Raw genomic sequence first — 12,893 nt, forward strand, 5'->3', positions numbered from 1 at the left:
AAGAAGGAATTTTTGGCCTGGGTAGAATATTTAAATAGCCATTGTCCGCGATTTTGGGTCTAACTTTCACCATTTTTGAGCGATTTTGGAGCTTTTTGAGAAGAATTGAAAAGGGAATCAAAGGGGAACACTTGGAGGTAAAATTTTTGAACTCAATACTCGGTCCTATGTTGATTCTTACTTATTTAAACATGAAATATGTGGAAATTAAAGTCTAAAATTGGGGAAATTAGGACTTGAATTTGGAGAGTGTAAATTGGAATTTGAGAGGCCATTTGAGGTTCGATTTTGGTGTTCTTGGTATGTTTAGACTCGTGGGAGGATGAGGATTCTATTGATGTAATTTTTATCGGATTTTGAGACGTGGACCCGAGGGTCGGGTTTGGCCAATTTCGGGATTTTTGTGTTAATTCGATTATTTTTGCTTGGGCTTTATTCCTTTAGCATGTAGTAATGATGTGGAACTAATTTTGGTTAGATTCGGAGTAATTGGAGACTGATTCAAGAGGCAAAGGCACCGTGGGCTAGAGTTTGGATCGGATAGAGGTAAGTAATGATTGTAAATGTTGTCTTGAGAGTATAGAACCCCGGATTTCACATTGTTGTGCTATATTGAGGTGACGCACACGCTAGATAATGAGCATGGAGTCGTGCACTGCTGGGGATTGAGATTAGTCCATCCCGAATGACTATTTTACTGCGTATTTGATTGAAAACTGTTTACTATCATCATATTTTGGGTTGAATGTCATATTTGGGTCTCGTGCCAAATATTTTGGACACTTAAGGGATTTTTACTTTTATTCCTCACTGTTTTGACTTTAAACTTGTACTCAGTCATGCTATAATCTACTGTTTTCATAACTCAGCCATTTTTACTCCGTTTTTGACATTTTAAATGATATTTTGGGTTGAGCATCATGTATTACTATTGCCCGAGTGGCTTGAGAGATTTCTGACTGAGTGAGGCTGAGGGCCTGTGTTGTGAGGATATTATGGGATTGGGATGCGCGCTGCAGCAGTATGGTACCGATTTATGATTATGAGGCCGAGGGCCTGATTTTTTATGCCATGGGGTGGCTTGATATGAGGCCGAGAGCTTGTTGATTATGCTACGAGATGGCTTGATATTGCGCTTGGGCCGTAAGGGGCCCCTCCCGGAGTCTATACACCCCTAGTGAGCGCGGGTACCCTAAGCGAGTGATATGTTGATTATGCAACGAGATGGCTTGATATTGCGCTTGGGCCGTAAGGGGCCCCCTCCCGGAGTCTGTAAACCCTAGTGAGCGCGGGTATCCAGTGTGATATGTGATATAGCCCAAGGTGCTGATGTTGTTCCATGTTATTGCCCGAGGGGCGGTTCTTGATTTATGTTATGCCCGAGGGGCTGATTACGAGTGATTGTGAGGTAGCCCGAGGGGCTGGTTCTGTTGATATTATGCCCAAGGGGCGATCTATGATACATGTTTTGCCCAAGAGGCTGCTTACGTTTCTATCATGTTTACTCACTGTTTTATCACTCGTTTGAAACTATTGAAATTTTTTTTTAAAAGGTTTTTACCGAAACTGAGCATGATTTACGAAATAAATGATTTTTGTACTGTGTTGGAAATATCTTGCCTTTGTTGTAGCATTTTGACGTGGTTTACGTGTTTTATTACTGCTTAGCTTTCATTTACCTTTATTACTTACTGAGTTGGAGTACTCACATTACTCCCTCCACCTTGTATGCAGATTCAGGTATTTTTGAACCCGATAATGGGTGTTGATTGCTCAGAGGCAGAGTCATCGGAGTTTAGCAAGTTAGCTGCCAGATGTTCGTAGCATTTGCTTTTCTCCCTCTTGTTTTCATTAGACTGTATTTAGTACATTTTCAGACCTTAGTAGATGCTCGTGACTTGTGACACCCCGATGTCGGGCTTGTATATTATTTCTGCACTGTTCATTTAGACTTACATTATGAAATATTTTTTTAATTAAAGGCTTAAAATGATTCTTATTGATTAATGGTTAATTTGAGAGTTGTGTCGGCTGGCCTAGTTTCACGACAGGCGTCATCATGACCGGATCGGTTTTAGGGTCGTGACAAGTTGGTATCAGAGCCTAGGTTACATAGGTCTCACGAGTCATGAGCAGGTTTAGTAGAGTCTCGCAGATCGGCATTGGGTGTGGTGGTACTGGTGAGCTTGCAGTATAGCTCTCTCATTTGAGTCATTCTCATGATTTGAGTACGTTCAGATTGTTGCTTATTAGTGCGTGGATTGCACGAGTTGTGGCTTTAGATTGTATTGATGTGTCATGTCACCAAAGTAGTTGTGTTGGTATTAGATGAGATTGTTGGGATCTCGAATGAATACAAACGGATTCAGTTTTAGAGTGTTGGAGGGATAATAACGATGTTCGGCTCAGAAATTTGCTATGGTCCTTGCTAAAGGAGAAGTGGCTTTCTAAATAGTTGATCTGAGGAGTGGTTGTGACTTCCTGTGTGTTTTTCATTTATCATTGGCAGTATCGGAAGTGTTAGAATGAAGCTCTATGTGATAAAAGGCTTATTATCAAAATTCGGATGTTTTAAGCAACCTCTGTGATTAGAAGTTATCGCTACAAGTGTTTGCGTTATGTGGTACGTCATGTAATTGCACCTGAGGTTGCAGGTATGGGTTATTACAAGTGGTTCGGGCTTACCCAGAGTATAGATGTGAGATTCTGATCTAGTAGCTGGTTTCAGAAGTAGAAATGTGGTTCTAAGGTTTATGGGCTAGGTTGGATTATGAAATTTCAGTTACATTGTGTTATCGGACCTATATGAGATAGGGTGACATGGGATCACCCCCAGGTATCTGCATGGTAAGGTTATACAACGACTTGTTGGCTTTTGGAAAAACTATGGGCACGTTCGAGGACGAACGTATGTTTATGTAGGGGAGGATGTAACGACCCGACCGGTTATTTTGAGCTTTTGCACTTCCCTCTCTAGTTCTCGGGCATGTCTATCCCCTTGTGATGTATTATGACTTACGTAAATCGTCGGTTTTCGTTTTAAGGGTAACCGGAATGAATTTTGAAGAATAGTTCTCAGTTTGAAGCTTAAAATTTAAAAGGTTTGACCAAGATTTGACTTGTTAGTAGATGACATCGGATTGGAATTTTTATGATTTGGTTAGCTCCGTTAGGTGATTTGGGACTTGGGAGCGTGGTCGGAATGTGTTTTGAAGGTCCGGAATAGAGTTAGGCTTGAATTGGCGAAATTGGAATTTGGGCGTTTTCCGGTTGATAGGTGAGATTTTGATATAGGAGTCGGAATGGAATTCCGAAAGTTGGAGTAGGTCCGTTGTGTCATTTGTGACGTATGTGCAAAATTTCTGGTCATTCGGACGAGGTTTCGTAGACTTTTTGATCAAAAGCGGAATTTGGAAGCTCTTGCAATTCTTAAGCTTGAATCCGATGTGATTTTGGTGTTTTGATGTTGTTTTGAGCGTTCTGAAGGTTGTAACAAGTTTGAATGAGGTTATGGGATATGTTGTCATGTTTGGTTGAGGTCCAGAGGGCCTCCGCTGAGTTTCGGGTGGTTAAACGCATCAAATTCTTGTTTTGAAAGTTGCAGATTTCTTTAGATCAGTGTTGCAGAGATTTGCTCTTCGCGTTCATGATAGGGCTCACGCGTTCGCGAAGAGATGTTGAGTGAGTCAAGACAGTTTCCCTTCGCGTTCGCGATGTTGGTCCCGCGTTCGAGAAGGTTGAGTCTGATTGAGCATCGCGTTCGCGACTGAGGTAACGCATTTGCGTAGGCTAAGCTGAGTAAGGCATCGCGTTCATGAAGGTGTGTTCGCGTTCGCGTAAGAGGAAATTTGATCTGTGAATTATTTGTGCTACGTGAACGCGAGGCTTTGACCGCGTTCGCGAAGAAGGAATTTTTGGCCTGGATAGAATGTTTGAATAGTCATTGTCCGCGATTTTGGGTCTAACTTTCACCATTTTTGAGCGATTTTGGAGCTTTTTCAGAAGAATTGAAGAGGGAATCAAAGGGGAACACTTGGAGGTAAGATTTTTGAACGCAATACTCGATCCTATGTTGATTCTTACTTGTATAAATATGAAATATGTGGAAATTAAAGCCTAAAATTGGGGGAATTAGGGCTTGAACTTGGAGAGTGTAAATTGGCCATTTGAGGGGCCATTTGAGGTCTGATTTTGGTGTTCTTGGTATGTATAGACTCGTGGGAGGATGAGAATTCTATTGATGTGATTTTTATCGGATTTCGAGACGTAGGGCCGGGTTTGGCCAATTTCGAGATTTTTGAGTTAATTCGATTATTTTCGCTTGGGCTTTGTTCTTTTAGCGTATATTAATGATGTGGAAGATTCGGAGTAATTGGAGACTGATTTGAGAGGCAAAGGCACCGTGGGCTAGAGTTTAGACCGGATAGAGGTAAGTAATGATTGTAAATATTGTCCTGAGGGTATAAAACCCCGGATTTCACATTGTTGTGGTATATTAAGGTGACGCACACACTAGATGACGAGCGTGTTTGATTGAGACTTAGTCCATCCAAAATGACTATTTTACTGCGTATTTGATTGAAAACTGTTTGCTATCATCATGTTTTGGGTTGAATGTCATATTTGGGCCTCGTGCCAACTATTTTGGACCCTTAGGGGATTTTTACTTTTATTCCTCACTGTTTTTGACTTTATACTTTTACTCAGTCATGCTATAATCTATTGTTTTCATTACTCAGCCATTTTTACTCCATTTTTGACATTTTAAATGATATTTTGGGCTGAGCATCATGTGTTACTGTTGCCCGAGTGGCTTGAGAGATTTCTGACTGAGTGTGGTCGAGGGCCTGTGTTGTGAAGATATTATGGGATCGGGCTATGCGCCACAGCACTGTGGTACCAATTTATGATTATGAGGCCAAGGGCCTGATTTGTTACGCCACGAGGTGGCTTAATATGAGGCCGAGAGCTTGTTGATTATGCCACGAGATGGCTTGATATTGTGCTTGGGCTGTAAGGGGCCCCTCCCGGAGTCTATACACCCCCAGTGAGCGCGGGTACCCTGAGTGATTGATATGTTGATTATGCCACGAGATGACTTGATATTGCGCTTGGGCCATAAGGGATCCCTCCCAGAGTTTGTACACCCCAGTGAGCGCGGATACCTAGTGTGATATGTGATATAGCCTGAGGGGCTGTGTTGTTCCATGTTATTGCCCGAGGGGCGGTTCTTGATTTATGTTATGATCGAGGGCTGATTTCGGGTGATTTTGAGGTAGCCCGAGAGGCTGGTTCTGTTGATATTATGCCCGAGGGGCGATTTATGATACATGTTTTGCCCAAGGGGCTGCTTACGTTTCTATCATGTTTACTCACTGTTTTATCACTCGTTTGAAACTATTGAAAATTTGTTTTAAAAGGTTTTTATCGGAACTGAGCATGATTTACGAAGTAAATGATTTCTGTACTGTGTTGGAACTATCTTATCTTTTTTGTAGCATTTTGACGTGGTTTTCGTGTTTTCTTACTGCTCAGCTTTCATTTACCTTTATTACTTACTGAATTGGAGTACTCACATTACTCCCTGCACCATGTATGCAGATTCAGGTATTTTTGAACCCGGTACCGGGTGTTGTTTGCTTAGAGGCAGAGTCATCAGAGTTTAGCAAGGTAGCTCCCCGGCGTTCGCAGCATTTGCTTTTCTCCCTCTTGTTTTCATTAGACTGTATTTAGTACATTTTCAGACCTTAGTAGATGCTCGTGACTTGTGACACCCCGATGTCGGGCTTGTATATTATTTCTGCACTGTTCATTTAGACTTACATTATGAAACATTTTTTTAATTAAAGGCTTAAAATGATTCTTATTGATTAATGGTTAATTTGAGAGTTGTGTCGGCTGGCCTAGTTTCACGACAGGCGTCATCATGACCGGATCGGTTTTAGGGTCGTGACAAGTTGGTATCAGAGCCTAGGTTACATAGGTCTCACGAGTCATGAGCAGGTTTAGTAGAGTCTCGCAGATCGGCATTGGGTGTGGTGGTACTGGTGAGCTTGCAGTATAGCTCTCTCATTTGAGTCATTCTCATGATTTGAGTACGTTCAGATTGTTGCTTATTAGTGCGTGGATTGCACGAGTTGTGGCTTTAGATTGTATTGATGTGTCATGTCACCAAAGTAGTTGTGTTGGTATTAGATGAGATTGTTGGGATCTCGAATGAATACAAACGGATTCAGTTTTAGAGTGTTGGAGGGATAATAACGATGTTCGGCTCAGAAATTTGCTATGGTCCTTGCTAAAGGAGAAGTGGCTTTCTAAATAGTTGATCTGAGGAGTGGTTATGACTTCCTGTGTGTTTTTCATTTATCATTGGCAGTATACGGAAGTGTTAGAATGAAGCTCTATGTGATAAAAGGCTTATTATCAAAATTCGGATGTTTTAAGCAACCTCTGTGATTAGAAGTTATCGCTACAAGTGTTTGCGTTATGTGGTACGTCATGTAATTGCACCTGAGGTTGCAGGTATGGGTTATTACAAGTGGTTCGGGCTTACCCAGAGTATAGATGTGAGATTCTGATCTAGTAGCTGGTTTCAGAAGTAGAAATGTGGTTCTAAGGTTTATGGGCTAGGTTGGATTATGAAATTTCAGTTACATTGTGTTATCGGACCTATATGAGATAGGGTGACATGGGATCACCCCCAGGTATCTGCATGGTAAGGTTATACAACGACTTGTTGGCTTTTGGAAAAACTATGGGCACGTTCGAGGACGAACGTATGTTTATGTAGGGGAGGATGTAACGACCCGACCGGTTATTTTGAGCTTTTTCACTTCCCTCTCCAGTTCTCGGGCATGTCTATCCCCTTGTGATGTATTATGACTTACGTAAATCGTCGGTTTTCGTTTTAAGGGTAACCGGAATGAATTTTGAAGAATAGTTCTCAGTTTGAAGCTTAAAATTTAAAAGGTTTGACCAAGATTTGACTTGTTAGTAGATGACATCGGATTGGAATTTTTATGATTTGGTTAGCTCCGTTAGGTGATTTGGGACTTGGGAGCGTGGTCGGAATGTGTTTTGAAGGTCCGGAATAGAGTTAGGCTTGAATTGGCGAAATTGGAATTTGGGCGTTTTCCGGTTGATAGGTGAGATTTTGATATAGGAGTCGGAATGGAATTCCGAAAGTTGGAGTAGGTCCGTTGTGTCATTTGTGACGTATGTACAAAATTTCTGGTCATTCGGACGAGGTTTCGTAGACTTTTTGATCAAAAGCGGAATTTGGAAGCTCTTGCAATTCTTAAGCTTGAATCCGATGTGATTTTGGTGTTTTGATGTTGTTTTGAGCGTTCTGAAGGTTGTAACAAGTTTGAATGAGGTTATGGGATATGTTGTCATGTTTGGTTGAGGTCCAGAGGGCCTCCGCTGAGTTTCGGGTGGTTAAACGCATCAAATTCTTGTTTTGAAAGTTGCAGATTTCTTTAGATCAGTGTTGCAGAGATTTGCTCTTCGCGTTCATGATAGGGCTCACGCGTTCGCGAAGAGATGTTGAGTGAGTCAAGACAGTTTCCCTTCGCGTTCGCGATGTTGGTCCCGCGTTCGAGAAGGTTGAGTCTGATTGAGCATCGCGTTCGCGACTGAGGTAACGCATTTGCGTAGGCTAAGCTGAGTAAGGCATCGCATTCATGAAGGTGTGTTCGCGTTCGCGTAAGAGGAAATTTGATCTGTGAATTATTTGTGCTACGTGAACGCGAGGCTTTGACCGCGTTCGCGAAGAAGGAATTTTTGGCCTGGATAGAATGTTTAAATAGTCATTGTCCGCGATTTTGGGTCTAACTTTCACCATTTTTGAGCGATTTTGGAGCTTTTTCAGAAGAATTGAAGAGGGAATCAAAGGGGAACACTTGGAGGTAAGATTTTTGAACGCAATACTCGATCCTATGTTGATTCTTACTTGTATAAATATGAAATATGTGGAAATTAAAGCCTAAAATTGGGGGAATTAGGGCTTGAACTTGGAGAGTGTAAATTGGCCATTTGAGGGGCCATTTGAGGTCTGATTTTGGTGTTCTTGGTATGTATAGACTCGTGGGAGGATGAGAATTCTATTGATGTGATTTTTATCGGATTTCGAGACGTAGGGCCGGGTTTGGCCAATTTCGAGATTTTTGAGTTAATTCGATTATTTTCGCTTGGGCTTTGTTCTTTTAGCGTATATTAATGATGTGGAAGATTCGGAGTAATTGGAGACTGATTTGAGAGGCAAAGGCACCGTGGGCTAGAGTTTAGACCGGATAGAGGTAAGTAATGATTGTAAATATTGTCCTGAGGGTATAAAACCCCGGATTTCACATTGTTGTGGTATATTAAGGTGACGCACACACTAGATGACGAGCGTGTTTGATTGAGACTTAGTCCATCCAAAATGACTATTTTACTGCGTATTTGATTGAAAACTGTTTGCTATCATCATGTTTTGGGTTGAATGTCATATTTGGGCCTCGTGCCAACTATTTTGGACCCTTAGGGGATTTTTACTTTTATTCCTCACTGTTTTTGACTTTATACTTTTACTCAGTCATGCTATAATCTATTGTTTTCATTACTCAGCCATTTTTACTCCATTTTTGACATTTTAAATGATATTTTGGGCTGAGCATCATGTGTTACTGTTGCCCGAGTGGCTTGAGAGATTTCTGACTGAGTGTGGTCGAGGGCCTGTGTTGTGAAGATATTATGGGATCGGGCTATGCGCCACAGCACTGTGGTACCAATTTATGATTATGAGGCCAAGGGCCTGATTTGTTACGCCATGAGGTGGCTTAATATGAGGCCGAGAGCTTGTTGATTATGCCACGAGATGGCTTGATATTGCGCTTGGGCTGTAAGGGTCCCCTCCCGGAGTCTATACACCCCCAGTGAGCGCGGGTACCCTGAGTGATTGATATGTTGATTATGCCACGAGATGACTTGATATTGCGCTTGGGCCATAAGGGATCCCTCCCAGAGTTTGTACACCCCAGTGAGCGCGGATACCTAGTGTGATATGTGATATAGCCTGAGGGGCTGTGTTGTTCCATGTTATTGCCCGAGGGGCGGTTCTTGATTTATGTTATGATCGAGGGCTGATTTCGGGTGATTTTGAGGTAGCCCGAGAGGCTGGTTCTGTTGATATTATGCCCGAGGGGCGATTTATGATACATGTTTTGCCCAAGGGGCTGCTTACGTTTCTATCATGTTTACTCACTGTTTTATCACTCGTTTGAAACTATTGAAAATTTGTTTTAAAAGGTTTTTATCGAAACTGAGCATGATTTACGAAGTAAATGATTTCTGTACTGTGTTGGAACTATCTTATCTTTTTTGTAGCATTTTGACGTGGTTTTCGTGTTTTCTTACTGCTCAGCTTTCATTTACCTTTATTACTTACTGAATTGGAGTACTCACATTACTCCCTGCACCATGTATACAGATTCAGGTATTTTTGAACCCGGTACCGGGTGTTGTTTGCTTAGAGGCAGAGTCATCAGAGTTTAGCAAGGTAGCTCCCCGGCGTTCGCAGCATTTGCTTTTCTCCCTCTTGTTTTCATTAGACTGTATTTAGTACATTTTCAGACCTTAGTAGATGTTCGTGACTTGTGACACCCCGATGTCGGGCTTGTATATTATTTCTGCACTGTTCATTTATACTTACATTATGAAATATTTGTTTAATTCAAGGCTTAAAAAATGATTCTTATTGATTAATTGTTAATTTGGGAGTTGTGTCGGCTGGCCTAGTTTCTCGATAGACGCCATTACGACCGGGTCGGTTTTAGGAGCGTGACAAAAACCTTGTGCTTAAATCTCATCAAATTATAATTAGAGTCTCATTTAAACTCGATATTCACCTTAATTAGTATATTTTTAAATGTACAAAATTTATGTTAGGTGATAGGTGTAAATATAAGCATACACTTTGGATGTTTTATAGGTGATTAAAGAGCACTAATCACCACCTTAGACAGCAAGTTTTCAGACTCTTCGGTGAGTAACATTTAATAAAATAAAATGCAAATATATCTATTTTGTTGCCAATCAAAGGGTATTTTAGTCACTTTTAAGCTCCACCAACTTTAGCCGCTTAATACACTTGAAAAAATTAACACCAGTCAACATTTATATTTATAACCAGGCCCACATTAAATACATAATTATACAAAACATATAGACATAATTTCTCCGTTCAAAAAGTAAGAGATACAGAAAAAACGCATGAAGGCACAACAACATGGCTGATATAGGAGTTCTCCTCCTTCTCTCTAGAAAGTAGTCCGAGAAAGTACCAATCTAACTACCAACGACAACCTCCTCCGCTCCTTCGACCACCACTCGCCAATCAGATGACTTCAATACCAGAAAATGAACCCACTGATCAAGAAACAGATCAATTACATCGCAGCACTAACAAGCCTAAAGATTTTCCTACATCAGCACCGGAACCTACACATGCCAAGGTGAGTTTTCATTATACCTTATTCCCACCACCGTGTCACGATCCGGATTTCCCGCCCTCGGGAGTCGTGATGGTGCCTACTAGTGAAAGCTAGGTAAGCCAACCGTTTGAACAAATTACCGTTTTCCCATTTTAATCTTTTAACAATTATGAACTAACAGTTTATAAATAGCGGAATTTAAACGAGCAGAAGAAACAAATAAAACCATTTAAACATTTCCAATACAATTTCTTAAACAAAGACTACCCAGAACTAGTGTCACAATTTCACAGACGGTCTAAGAATACTACAAATAAGGTCTGAATAATAAATATAATACTGTTTCTGAAATACGTAAATGAAACAGGATGAAAGGATAGAGGGAGACGTCAGGGCCTGTGGACGCCAGCATGACTACCTTGGATCTCCGTATGGACTGAAGGCAGCCACCCCAAGCTAAGGTCCAAAATTTGTTGCGCCGGGATCTGCACACAGTGCAGAGTGTAGTATCAACACAACTGACCTCATGTGCTGGTAAGTGCCTAGCTTAACCTCGGCGAAGTAGTGACGAGGCTAGGACTAGACTAACAAATAAACATGTGCAGTTAAATCATATATGGCGGAAAATAAAAGCAGGAATGTACAATTAGGAATGGGAGGGGGAAACAAGCTGCGGGGAAACTTCAATTAAAAATAGAAAGATAGCAAGTAAATACGAGGAACACCATATCTCAATTATCAACCAGACTCAGAAATCAAACAAGTGCATGGTATCACCCTTCGTGCTTTTACTCTCGTCCTCATCATAAGAATCAATATAAAATGCACGGCATCACCCTTCATGCTTTTACTCTCGTCCTCACCATAAAATTAATATAATCGGCATGGAATTGTACATCGTGCGGCACGGCATCACCTTTCGTGCTTTTACACTCTTCCTCACAAAATCATACATGGCATCACCCTTCGTGCTTTAACGCTCGTTCACCAAAACAATGTATGGCATCACCCATCATGCTTCAACACTCTTCCTCACCCAAACAACAATCACAAACAATAAGGGAAAGGAAATAAATAAAATCACAATAAAATCCTGGCAAGGGAACAATAGCTCAACAACCAAATCCCGGCAACGAAACAATATCAAAGGCATAAAACATCCCGGCAAGGGAGATAGCAAAAAGAAACACAACATACCGGCAAGGGAGACAATATAATAATCCTCTTATCTTTTTCACATTTACTTCACAACTTGAGCCAATGCTCTATAAGGTTCAATTGCCAATTATACTTCCACAATTCATTATACAATTTGAGCCAACACTCTTCAATATTCAAATACCACTAGTTCTTCTACAAGTTTTGCTCAACAAATCATCACATAAGGCATGAACAATACAAAGGAGTCATAATAGTCATAATATAAGACTCACAGGCATTCTTGACACCAACGTATAGATACTCGCCATCATGCCTATACGTCGTACTCAACAAATAGCACATAGCAAATAGGACACAACTCCTAATCCCTCAAGCTACGGTTAGATCAAACACTTACCTCGATGCCACGAACACAATTCAAGTCTCAAATATCGCTTTACATCTTGATTCCACCATCAATTCGCTCGTATCTAGCCACAAGTTACTTAACAATATCAATAAATGCTAAATGAATCAATTGCAATGCATGAAAATAGGTTTTCTAAAAATTTTTCCAAAAAGTCAAAAATCGCCTTTGGGCCCACATGGTCAAAACCCTAGGTTCGAACCAAAATCCGATTACCCATTCCCCCACCAACCCAAATATATAATTTATTTTTAAATCGGACCTCAAATCGAGGTCCAAATCCCCAAAATTTGAAAAACCTAGGTTCTACCAAAACACCCAATTTCCCCCCTGAAAACCTTTGATTTAGAGTTGAAATCATGAGAAAAGATGTTAAAGATTAATAAAAACAAGTTAGAAATGACTTACAATCGATTTGGAAGAGTACTTGTCTTTGAAAAATTGCCTAAGAGTGTTTTGGTTTTGAAAGGGTTTGAAAAATGAAAGATTTTCGGCTAAGTTATGAATTTGCAGGTCGCAGATGTCGCAATTGCAACCAGGGTTCGCAATTTTGAAACCATCAGAAATCTGCTATTATCGTATTTGCGACTATTGATCGCAATTGCGAAGTCACTTTTGCGATGGGATTGTCGCATTTGCGACGAGGGGAATTTCTGGCTCTCTTCTCATTTGCGAAGAAGTGATCGCATTTGCGATCAGGCCTGCCCAGGCCTTCTCTCGCATTTGCGATGATCTACTCGCATTTGCAAGCCAGGCTTCGCAAATGTGAAGTGGCATGTAGGGCTGCCTCCTAGCTGTAGGGTTGTTCGATGAACCGGACGACGTCCCATTTGGTAGCAGTTTCGGAGTGCCCG

This window comes from Nicotiana sylvestris, chromosome 1 (genome assembly GCF_000393655.2).
Source record: "Nicotiana sylvestris chromosome 1, ASM39365v2, whole genome shotgun sequence".
Taxonomy (NCBI): domain Eukaryota; kingdom Viridiplantae; phylum Streptophyta; class Magnoliopsida; order Solanales; family Solanaceae; genus Nicotiana; species Nicotiana sylvestris.